This window comes from Hemitrygon akajei, chromosome 12, assembly GCF_048418815.1.
Source record: "Hemitrygon akajei chromosome 12, sHemAka1.3, whole genome shotgun sequence".
NCBI lineage: Eukaryota > Metazoa > Chordata > Chondrichthyes > Myliobatiformes > Dasyatidae > Hemitrygon > Hemitrygon akajei.
The window spans coordinates 13,234,525-13,247,766 of record NC_133135.1 but is presented as its reverse complement, the minus strand read 5'-3'; the positions used below and the strand labels follow the sequence as shown (position 1 = coordinate 13,247,766).

The 13,242-nt window shown below is 41.6% G+C and overlaps 1 protein-coding gene across 4 annotated transcripts in view; it reads right to left on the bottom strand.

The window, feature by feature from the left end:
• zzz3 (zinc finger, ZZ-type containing 3) overlaps positions 1 to 13,242 on the bottom strand; it is a 182,692-nt gene that overhangs the window by 99,134 nt on the left and 70,316 nt on the right. The gene's annotated exons all lie outside the window — the stretch shown is intronic.

Sequence of the window (13,242 nt, the reverse complement as noted above, 5' to 3'; positions counted from 1 at the left end):
CTATACCTAGCCTATCAATATTATGTCAACTAGGTACAACCATGGCTTTGAGACCTAGTCTCACATATACAAAATGTAAGCAGTCAAATATATATGTATATAGTCCAGACTCCTCAGTCCTTTTAAAATCTTCAGTCACCACAACTGCGCTATGCTGCCCCCGGTAGAGTGCAATGGCTGTACGCCTCACCTCCAGCTGTTGAAAAGCAAGTAACCCCGCAGCTTGAGGCCCCAGTCCATTAATTGCCACTAAAAGTTCCACAGTCAGCCACAACAGGTCTTCTGCCGAGCAAAACCCTGGGAGGGCAGCTCCAACTCCATTCTGGACATCATGCCACACCACCCCCAGTGAATGCCAAAGGCTCTGTCTCCTCACTCTGGGCGGCTGCAAATAGGTGACACTATAGCTATGACCGAGGACTCAGCCCCCTCCATCCACCCCTGCTCCTGTCCAATAAATCAGCAAGCCAAACTTGCAGAATACTAGATTAACGATGTCTAAAGGGGTCTTGCAATCACAAGAAAAGCGAGCATGGTGGACACTCACTATTGGACTTCAGCAACACATTGCACAGCTCCTTCATTATCTCCACCAGGGTGCATCTCACTGATTGTTTAGACCTGCAGTCCTTTGAGTTCTTAACATACAGCAGGATCTTGCAATCATCAGACATACACTTAAGTGGAACAGTAAAACCTTTTGTTGACCCCGTAGAAACCACTGCGACCAGTCGCACTGCCATCTTACCCTTATGCCTTATGATCTTATCATAATGAAGTGCTGGTGAACTGGGAGCCAACAACACAGGTCGGTAATATGTGAATAGAATTTGAACATTTATGAAACTGGCAACAGGGACTGGGATGAAATCAAATCAAGGGAGAGTGGAAGATAGAAGGTCAGCCAAAACAAGATTAGAATAGTGAGAACCAGAGGCAAGAATGGCATGGTTGAGGGTTTCAACGGACGAGCTGTGACAGGATGGAACATTATAATGGTAGGATTAAGCAGCTGTGGTGAAAAAAGAATATAAGGAAGGAAGCTAAATTCAAGGCTGCGAACAGTTTAGATCAGGGAGGAATGGAATCTGCTGTTAGGGAATTTATTCAAGGTTCCAAGGGAAAAAGGTTTAGGCATTGCCAGGAAAATTATTCTTATCCAATACATGGCACAAAAATGTAATAGTTCTGTAATAACAAGCCAGAATTTGGAAGGTGAAATCACACCATGAGAGGGAATAAAAATGAATTGAATAAGTTATTAATTTGTTCCCTAATGTAAAGAAAGTGCCAATGAAAAAGTTGCTGAATTATAGAGTACACACTGCTGATTCAGTAATGTGTTTTAGGGAGGAAATGGCTTCGGTGGAAAGTACAGATTAAAATTATAAACGAATTCCATCTGAAGTTTATCTTAGTGCACCAGGACAAAGCCAAGTTATTTTAAATGTTTTCTTTTGAGGGGGCGCCGGTGTCTATTGTTCAGCCCTAGATGATCTCAGGGAGGTAAAACAACATAGAAGAGCACAGCACAGGGCAGGTCCTTCTGCCACACTGTTGCACCAAATAATTAAAACTAATTACTCCTAATTAATGTAATCACTTCCTTCTGTGTCTTCATGTGCTAAGAGTCTCTTGAGCACTTCTTTGCTACCTGCCTCGACCACCACCCCCGGCAATGCGCTCCATAGCCCACACCAATAAACTATGTTTAAAAAAAAAACCCTTTCCTCTTCTTTGTACTTTCTTATGCTCACTTTAAATACATGCTCACTAGTACAGGAAATTTTATTATTTAGATAAACAGTAACAAGCCCTTCCGGTACAACAAGGCATTGCCACTTCATTTCACCCATATGACCAATTAACCTATTAATCCACATATCTTTGGAAAGTTGGAGGAAACCGGTGCACCTGCAGGAAAGCCAAATGGTCACAGGGAGAATGTACAAATTCCTTACAGACAGCGGGGGAATAGAACCCAAATAGATGGTGCTATAATAGTGTTATGCTAACCGCCACACTATCGTGCCACCTTATTCCATTCTTGGAAACAGATACTGGCTGTATATTCGTGTCGTGCAGAATTTTATAAACTTCATTCAAATCTTCCCTCAGCCTCTGCCACTCAACAGAAAACAGACTCCAGTTGCCCATCCTTTCTTCACAGCACATTCTTCAAACCACATTGCATCCTGGTAAGTATCCTCTGCAAAGCCTCCACATCCCCTATAATGAGCAATACATTAAATGTGGTCTAACCAGAGTTTTGTAATGGTAATGGTGAACTCCTCTGACATACAACAATCCTGCAGTGAAATCACTCCTGCAGTGCTGCTGATGATAGACATCCAAGACAACAAATGATATATTTCCAAGTAAGAACATTCTGTAACTTAGAGATCACATAAGGGGTGAGTTTCCTTACCTTCTTCCCTGCCTCTATCAGTTATCTGAATGTTATATAAACCCACGAATACTGCCTTGAATCATGTATTGGATAAGAATTTTCCTGGCAAGGCCTAAACCTTTTTCCTTGGACTACTGGCTCCACAAGGCCAGTGTGGATCTACAACTGGCAAAATGAGGAAGAGCGAAGTAGAATCTCAAGCCTCATATTCCACCACCTTCTTTCACCTCTTTCTATCTCTCTCTCAAGTCCCAATTCTTCTTCTTGCCTCTTGCTCTCTTTAGACCTATTTATTGCTAATTATCAAAGCAGCATAGACCACCTTGATTTTATTCCAGCGCTCCCCCAACTCTCCCAAAACTACACTCTTCTGAACTTGCAGAATTCGATTTAGAATCAACCAACGACACTGACATCAAACACTAGAGGGATATTTTTCCCACTGCCCGCAGAATGACATCAAACCTTACAACAAAGTTAGAACTGCAGTAGTCCAGTGAAGTGACCTCTATCTCATTGAAACCAAATGTTTGTTCTCAGACATTTGCTCTCCTTATAGCTCCCTCTAAACCATGACCCCACCCACCACTGAATATCAAACCAACTGGCTGGAGTGTTCATCCAATACCTTTAACCTCTTGCATCAGTTGTCTGAGGTACCCATCAAGCAGGCATCAATCACACCAGCGCAAAGAAGAACACATCAACCTGCCTCCATGACTATCTTCCAGTAACACTTGGATCCACCAGGGAAGTGTTTTGAGAGGTTGGTGATGAAACACATCAACTTCTCCTGGAGAAATGATTTGGATCCACTCCAATCTGGCCTCCAGTATAACAGGTCCACAACAGATGCGATTTCATTGGCTCTTCACTCAACTCTGGAACATCTGGACAGCAAAGATGCATACATCAGGATGTTCTTTATCAGCTACAGCTCGGCATTCAATACTATCAAATCTAATCAATAACTTTCAAAACTTGGCCTCAATACCCCCATATGTAATTGAATCCTCGATTTCCTCACTTGCAGATCCCAATCAGATCAGATTGGCAACAACAGCAGGTAGTAGAGAGCACCCTTGCGGCTGTCTCCCTCAAAAACAAGTGCTCCATTTTGAGTACTGTTGGGGGGGAGGGGGTGAACCAACAGTGGCCATGCCTCTGGCACCAAGTCTGGCCCTGTGGCTCAGAAAGGCAGGTAACTGAAGAAGATAGCAGCAGTAATAGGAGACTCTACAGTCAGGGGGACAGAAAGAGAACACGGATGATAGTTTGACTCCCAGGTGCCAGGGTCCACCATGTTTCTGAACACCTCTGCAATATTCTGAGTGAACAGCCAGAAGTTGTGGTACACATTGGTACCAACAACATTGGCAGAAAAAGGGAGGAGGTCCAGAAAACAGAATACAGGAAACTAGGAAGGAAGCTAAGAGGCAGGAACTCAAGGAACTCGGGATTGCTGCCTGTGCCACACAACAGGGAGGATAGAAATAGAAAGAGGTAGCGGATAAATGCATGGCTGAAGAATTGGAATAGAGGGCAGGGGTTCAAATTTCTGAATCATTGGGACCTCTGGGGCTGGTGTAACCTGCACAAAAGGGACAGGTTGCACTTGAATTCGAGGGGAACCAATAGTCTTGCGGTCAGGTTTACTAGAGCTGATGGGAGTGGTTCAACCTAATATGGCAGGGGATGGAAACCAGTATAATAGAGCTGAGGATGAGCCAACAGGTTTACAAGCAGATGATGTAATATGTAATATAACTGTAAGGACGGACAAGCCAATGAATGATTGGGTACAACTGCAGAAAGAGCAAAGAGTAAAGTTGTACCACAGAGGCAAGATTTGTAAGGGTCAAGAATGCAGAGCTGAAGGTGCTGTACGTAAATGCATGTTGCATTCAGAATAAGGTGGATGAACTCGTGGTGCAAAAGGTCGGTATTACTACGTGGGCATCACTGAGTTGTGGTTGAAAGAAGGTCATAGTTGGGAGTTTAACATAAAAAGATACACTTTGTATCAAAGGGACAGGCCGGAAGGCATAGGTGGTGGTGTGGCTCTACTGGTAAGAGATGGAATTATAGCTTTAGAAAGAGGTGACAGTGTCAGAGAATGTTGAATCTATGTGGGTGGAGTTAAGAAACTGCAAAGGTGAAAAAACCATAATGGGAATCATATTTAGGCTTCCAAACAGTAGCCAAGATGTGGGGTTGAGAATACAAAGGGAGCTGGAAAGGGTATGTGATAAGGGTAAAATCACAATTGTAAAGGGGGACTTCAATATGCAAGAGGATTGGGAAAACCAGAATGATATCAGATCACAAGAGAGAGAATTTGTTGAATGCCTGCAAGATAGCATTTTAGTGCAGTTTTTTCAGTTATATAAAAAAATAAAAGGGAGGTGAGAGTTGATATTGCAGCACTAGAAAATGATGCTGGTGAGGTAGTACTGGGGGACAAAGAAATGGCAGATGCATTTCATAAGTACTCTGCTTCAGTCTTTATTGTGTGCCAGAGGTCTGTGAGTGCTATTGCTATTACAAAGGAAAAAGTGCTAGGCAAACTGAAAGGTCTTAAGGTGGATAAGTCACCTGGACCAGATGGACTATATGCCAGAATCCTGAAAGAGGTTGCTTAAGAAATAACAGATTCATTGGTCATGATCATTCAAGAAGCACTTGATTCTGGCATGGTTCCAGAGGACTGGAAGATAGCAAATGGCACTCCACTCTTTAAGAAGGAAGGAAGATAAGAGGAAGGAAATTATAGGCCAGTTAGCCTAACCTCAGTGGCTGGGAGAGTGCTAGAGCCCATTATTAGACCATAAGACAAAGGAGCAGAAGTCAGCCATTCAGCCCATCGAGTCTGCTCTGCCATTTTATCATGAGCTGATCCATTCTCCCATTTAGTCCCACTCCCCCGGCTTCTCACCATAACCTTTGATGCCCTAGCTACTCAGATACCTATCAATCTCTGCCTTAAATACACCCAATGACTTGGCCTCCACTGCCGCCCGTTGCAACAAATTCCACAAATTCACCACCGTCTGGCTAAAAAAATTTCTTCGCATCTCTGTTCTGAATGGGTGCCCTTCAATCCTTAAGTCATGCCCTCTAAAACTACACTCTCCCACCATGGGAAACAACTTTGCCACATCCACTTGCTCTATGCCTTTTAACATTCGAAATGTTTCTATGAGGTCCCCCCCCTCATTCTTCTAAACTCCAAGGAGTACAGTCGAAGAGCAGTCAAACATTCCTCATATGTTAACTCTCTCATTCCCGGAATCATGCTAGTGAATCTTTTCTGAACCCTCTCCAACGTTAGCACATCCTTTCTTAAATAAGGAGCCCAAAACGACACAGTACTCCAAGTGAGGTCTTTCCAGTGCCTTATAGAGCCTCAACATCACAACCCTGCTCTTATATTCTATTCCTCTAGAAATGAATGCCAACATTGCATTCGCCTTCTTCACCACCGACTCAACCTGGAGGCTAACCTTAAGGGTATCCTGCACGAGGACTCCCAACTTTGAATTCTCTCCCTATTTAAATAATAGTCTGCCCGTTTATTTCTTCTACCAAAGTGCATGGCCATACACTTTCCAACACTGTATTTCATTTGCCACTTCTTTGCCCATTCTCCCAATCTATCCAAGCCTCTCGGCAGACTCTGTTTCCTGCCAGCCCCTCCACCTATCTTTGTATCATCAGCAAACTTAGCCACAAAGCCATCTATTCTATAATCCAAATCGTTGATATTCAATGTAAAAAGAAGCAGCCCCAACACAGACCCCTGCGGAACACCACTGGTAACCGGCAGCCAACCAGAATGTGATCCCTTTATTCTCACTCTCTGTTTCCTGCCAATCAGCCACCACTCTATCCACGTATGTAACTTTCCCATAATTCTATGGGCTCTTATCTTGTTTAGCAGCCTCATGTGCAGCACCTCATCAAAGGCCTTCCGAAAATCCAAATACACAACATCCACTGCTTCTCCCTTGTCTAGCCTACTTGTAATGTCCTCAAAAAAACTGCAATATTTTTCCTTTAAGGAAACCATGCTGAGTTCGGCCTATCTTGTCATATGCCTCCAGATACTCCGTAACCTCATTCTTGACAATCCACTCCAACAACTTCCCAACCACCGATGTCAAGCTAACAGGTCTATAATTTCCTTTTTGCTTCCTTGCCCCCTTCTTAAATAGTGGAGTGACATTTGCAATCGTTCAGTCCTCCGGAACCATGCGAGAATCTATTGACTTTTGAAAGATCATTACTAATGCCTCCGCAATCTCCACAGCTACTTCCTTCAGAACATGAGGGTGCTTTCCATCTGGTCTGGGAGATTAATCTACCCTTTGACTATTCAGCTTCCTGAGTACTTTCTCTGTCATAATTGTGACTGCGCACTCTTCTCTTCCCTGACACCCTTGAATGTCTGGTACAAGGACAAGGTTTTGGGGCACTTGGAGACTAATGATAAAATAAGTCAGTCAGCATGATTTCTGTCAAGGAAAATCTTGCTTGACAAATCTGTTAGAATTCAGATTGGATACAGTGTTGGAAAATGCATGGTAAAAGGAACAATAGTGCAGACTATTATCTAAATGGGGAGAAAATTCAAATGTCAGAAATGCAAAGGGACTTGGAAGTCTTCATGCAAGACTCCCAGGTTTATTCACAGGTTGAGTCTGAGGTAAAGAAAGCAAATACAATGTGGGCATTTATTTCATGGGGAATAGAATATAAAAACAAGGTGGTAATGCTGAAGTTTTACAAAACACTAGTCAGGCTGCACTTGGAGTATTGTCAACAGTTTTGGGCCCCTTATCTCAGAAAAGATGTATTGTTATTGGAGTCCAGAGGTTGTTCATGAGGATGATTCCAGGAATGAAGGGGTTAACAAATGAGGAGCATTTGGTAACTTTGGGCCTGTAACCACTGGAATTTAGAAGAATATGTGGGAATCTCATTAAAACCTGGTGAATGCTGAAAGGACCAGATAAGGTGGATGTGGAGAGGATGTTTCCTCTGGTGGAGGTATCTGGAATTGAGGGGTGACCTTTTAGAACAGAAGTGAGGAGGAATTCTTTTAGTCAAAGAGTGGTGAATCTGTGGAATGCCCTGCCGCAGAGTACAGGGGAGGCCAAGTCCATGGGTATATTCAAAGCAGAAGCTGATAGTTTCCTGATTGGTTGGGGCATCAAAGGATATGGTGAGAAGGCAGGTGTATGGAGTTGAATGAGATTTGGGATCAGCCCTGATGAAATGGTGGAGCAGACCTGATGATCTGAATGGTCTAATTCTGCTCTAATGTCTTATGGTCTAACATCTCCTCCTCCACGATCTCCATTAACAAACGTGGAGGAGGAGATGTGTCAGGAGGATGAAAACAGAGGTCCATAAACAATGTTCTCACGAGGGGATAAGAGGTGAAGAGGGTTAGCAACTTTAAATTCCTCAGTGTTCTTATTTCAGAGAACCTATCCTGGGCCCAGCCCGTAAGTTCAATTACAAAGAGAGCATGGCAGTGCTTCTAATTCCTTAGATGTTAGCAAAAATTCAGCATGACATCTAATACTTCGATAAACTTCTATAGATGTGTGGTGGAGAGTATATCAACTGGCTGCACCACAGCCTGGTATAGAAATACCAAAGCCCTTGGATGGAAAATCTCACAAAAATCTCAAGATTTAAGCCTTCCCCTCCCACTGAGCACATTTACACGAAGTGCTGTTGCAGGAAAGCAGCATCCACTGTTAGGGATCCCAACACCTAGGACAAGCTCTCTTCTCGCTGCTACCACAAGGGAGAAGGTACAAAAGCCTCAGGTCTCACACCACCAGATTCAGGAATAGGCATTACCTTTCAACCATCAGGCTCTTGAACCAGTGGGAATAACTTCACTCACCCATCACTGAACTGTTCCCACAACCTATGGACTCACTTTCAAGGACTTTTCATCTCATGTACTCAGTATTTATTGCTTATTTATGTATTATTACTATTAAATTTTTTTGCACCTTGTTGGTTCCAGTCTTTCACGGATTCTATTATAGTTCTTGGATTTCATGAGTATGCCCTTGAGAAAATGAATATCAGGGTTATATATGGTGACATATATGTATTTTGATAATGAATTTACATTGGAGACCATTTCCTTGGGAGGTCTTCCCTCCATAGCTTTCTGCCTTGGAGCTCCCTATCCTACAGCCCACCTCTGGCATTCTGTCAAAGATCCACACACTAGTTATTACCCAACAGCCACAAGGCTCCTAAACCGGTGTGGTTAACTTCACTCACCACTGCTCTGAACTGATTCTATAACCTTCACACTCAAAACTATTTACAACTCATGCTCTCAGTATTATTTTGTATGTGTACAGCTTGTCTTCTTTTACACATTGGTGTCTGTCAGTCATTCTAGTTATTTCTCTGTAAAATTCTACTGACTGTTTTTTCCTGCTAATACCTGCAAGAAAATGAATCTCAAGGTAGTCTATGTAACATAAAGGTACTTTGGTAATAAATTTACTTTGAACTCTGAAGATCCACTAACAGATTTGCCCCAATCTATCCACTGTTTCAGCCTGCTCTTGCTCCACTCAACTTATCTTTATCCTATACTCCATACTGCCCTTTTTGAATCTGGCCTTCATACTGTTATAATGAGGACTAATATAAGCTTGAGGAAAGAGCACCTCAGCTCCTGTCAGGGTGCTTTGCTGTCTTCTAAATTCAATATTGATTTCAATATAGAAGCTCTCTGTGTATCAGGATGGGCCACATCATCAACCCTTCCTCGTGGTTTCACTTTATCACCTACCAGCTTGTACTCGATCCCCTCCCACTACCTTCTTATTCTGGCTTCTTTCCCCCTTCCCTTCTAGCCCAGGTGAAAGGTCTCAGTCCAAGATCTCAACTGTTTATTTCTCTATATAGAAACCAGCTCTAGCTAACCTGCTGGGCTGCTGAGTTCCTCCAGGAGGCTGAGAGAGGGAGTACAAGGGAGTGTAAGGGCAAGAGGAGGGGTTGTGAAGGGGAGGGCACGGGAGGGGGCGCGTGCTCGAGAGGGAGCACTCTCTCTCTTCTTGTTCTCCTCTCCCCATTAGCACAGGCTGATCTGCGTAGATCCTCATGCCCTGCACACTGAAATTCTTACTGTCCATTCCTCTTACATTCTCAAACTGCCTTTTTTTCCCAGCAACATAAGGACCAAATTATTTCTCCAACAGTCCCATGAACTCACTGGTCAGATGACTTTGCTTCAAACTTCTCACCAGGCAAACACTAACCTCATCAGAAATGCTCCTTGTCCTAACCTTTCCCTCTCCCATCCTCACTGCGGATTAATACTTGTTTTTGTTCCTTGATGGATATGATACAGTGGATGGGTGCTTGCCTGACATTCCAGAGAGGAACTGAAACTTAACCACACTGCAGCAGATCAAGAGTTATAGCAAAGTCAAGGCAACAAATTTTCTCCCACAAAGGATATTAGTGAACCAGGTTTTTACAAGATTCAGGAAGATTTGTGGTCATTATTATTAAGACTACAATTTTATAAATCTTGATTATTAACCACGTTTTCAAAGTTCCAGGGCAAAATTCAAATTCATAGCTTTGAGTTATTACTCTGCGTCGACACCACCAGCAACAACAAAAATAACTTTCAGATTTAAATGAAAAACATTTAAGGAAGCCTTTTAGGTAATTATTAAAGTTGAACAAAATCAGCTTTTGCAGGTATTTAAGAAAAAGCTTTGGTAAATACATTACTTTTAGATTTCTACAATTAATTACAATTAAATTTTTAGCAAGAATGTGTAAACTTATATGTCATCTGTGTCACTTGTATTTTTAGTTAGTGACATTTTCACAAACAATTGAAATTGGTCAATTGTCCATGTGCAAAATCTACAGTTTAAAATCTTCATTCTTCAAGCAAGTATATGGTTAACATTATAAACCAATGCTGACACAGAGGTTCATGAGCGTAAAATCATTTTCTTTTAAGTGGGCCTTCGGGTGTATTTTCTCAGCCGCCGGTAAAAACTGAGAAGTTCAAGGCTAGATATTGTGAAAGGCTGAGAAAAGATTGGTGCAATCTCAAGTCCCATGTGCGGTATAAACACGAGTGCATTCAGAGTGGATAGAATTAAACTCCAGCTGTACAACATTCTGGTTAGATCATATTTGATTACTGAGAGCAGTCCAGACACCATCAGAAACATCTGCCTTTGGAAGATGAATGTTTATCTGAATGGTATTTTAAATCCAAGCGATTAAATTAGAAGGAGAATGCAGACTTCAGGTTTAGGGTGGTTTCACTGACATAACATTAAGGGGAACAAATAGATATGCAGGAAAAGGGCCAGCACCATCATGTAGGATTCCACCCACCCTATTTGTCCCACTTCTAGGAAAGAGGCCACACAGCATCTACACGAGGACCACCAGACTCAAAAACAGTTACTTGCCCCAAACCATTAGCTGATCGACACCTCCACCCATCAACTCACCCACCACCACTACTTTATCATTTCCTGCCAGTCACCTTATGTACAGCACCTAGTAACACTTCATATGCATACATTCAGCCTGTGTATAAAAGCTAATCTTAAAATATAAATACTTATCTTGTTTTTTTATTGTGTTCTTTATGCTTGCTTTGTTTCATTTATGCTGTATTGGATCAGAAGTAACCATTATTTCATTCTCCTTTACACTTATGTACTAAGAATGACAAAAATAAACTTGACTCTTGAAAGTGCTTCCACTGGTTGGGGGCGGGGGGGTCGTCTAAAATTGGATCTAAGATTTTTTAAAAATGGATTAACACTTCTACACTAAAGCATGAACACGAGAGATCCTGCAGATTTTGGAAATCCAAAGTAACACATACAAAATACTGAATGAACTCAAAAGGTCGACTCATCTCAACGGAGATGAATAGACAGTCGATATTTCAGGACGAGACTGTTTATTCATTTTCATAGTTGTTGCCTGACCTGCTGAGCTCCTCCAGCACTTTGTATATGCTACATTAGAGTTTAGTATTATTGTGGGATTTTTTTAAAATTAGATGGCAATTGGTGCTTGGTCAATTGTAAACAGAAGATTGATAAGGTACTGGGAATTTAGGGCATAAGGAATATGGAGGAAAAGGTAGCTGGACTCAGAGTACTAGAGCACAGAACTTCAGTCCATCTCACCCATGCCGAATTATTATCTGCCCAGTCCCATTGATCTGCACCCAGACCATAGCCCTCCTTACCCCTCCCATCCATGTCCTATCCAATTTTCTCTTGAATGTTGAAATTGAATCCACATCCACTACTTCTGCCTACAGCTCATTCCTTACTCAAACCACACTCTGAAGAAAGAGTGAAGCTATGCGCAGATAGCCAAGATCAGGCTAAATGGGGGAAATAGCCTTCCAAATTAAGCTCTTATGTTTGTTTTCTTCCTTTTTAATCAAAGAAATGCTTTTTTTTTTGCCACCAAACTCACAAATTCTCTAAACGAATGCAGAAGATCTTGGGGAAGCGAATTTGGCTCATGTACAAATGATGTTGGGGAAATCATCATCTTTCTCTTTCTGGCTGAGTACAACAAGCAAAGTGGCTCACAAAACCAACCTTTATTAGTAACATTCCCAAATGCATCAAGGGTTTATGCTCATTCCAGACCTGAGTGCATAACCTTGCTGGCACTTCAGTACAAGTGCATCATTGTAGTGCATGCCTTCGTTCTTATGAGATAATGAACAGAGACTGTGGCTGCTTTCTGAGAAACATAAACGATTCAACAGAATCATTTAAAGAAGTAAAGTGGTAAATCCTGGCCAACATTTATCCTCAATAAAACTCTAAAAACTGATTATTTGGTGATTAATCTGATGTTGTTTGTGAGCTCTTTCCGTGCACAAAGTGACCCCTACACTTCCTAAACAACAATATGGTACAAGTTCAAAAATATTTCAAAAGCTGCAGAGTGCTTTAAGGCCATGAATAGTGCTTTCAAAATAAAAGATTTCCTTTCGCGACACCTGCTCATATTCATGCCAACGGTTGGACAAAGTACCAATGAATACACAAGTGCTAAGCTACCAAGGCAGGATGATGCTTTAGATATATATAAAAAATGATTTCAAGTCGTCCACTATAAAGATGCCAGGAATTCAAAACTTGACTATGATTTTATCAAACTGCTTTATCAAAGAAATGCTTTTTTTTGCCAACAAACTCACAGATTCTCTAAGCAAATGAAGGAGATCTTGGGGAAGCTAATTTGGCTCATGTACAAATTGAAAAAAATTATACTGCAATGCTGCACGCACTGAGGTCCATACTAATGAATTTGGGGATTCTAATCATCCAAACAAAGAATATATCAGTGACAAAGGGCATTAGACACAAAATGATAAAGTTAAACTAAAACTAAGAAGAGGTTTCAAATTATTTTTCAGTGGGCTCCACATCAAAAAATAGATCCCAACCTTTGTAATCTAGTCATAGTCTCACCAGAGATACATTCCATAAGAAAGTTGTCTATATAAGAACATTGTAAAAGAACATTCTCTACTACATCATTTCAATTAACATAGAGCTGCACATAATATTCCTATCAATAATAGTTTTAGGGTCCATATCATGATTCCCCCACCCTCCAAAATCTCTATCACATTTTACAAAATCAGTGCCTTTAGCAAGAAAATTACCTTCATGCTGATGTACCCTATGCTATGTACACATGAAGTCAGCAACATTTTAAGTACTCTCAAACAACTTTTCTTTCCTACGTATGAACAAAGGATATTC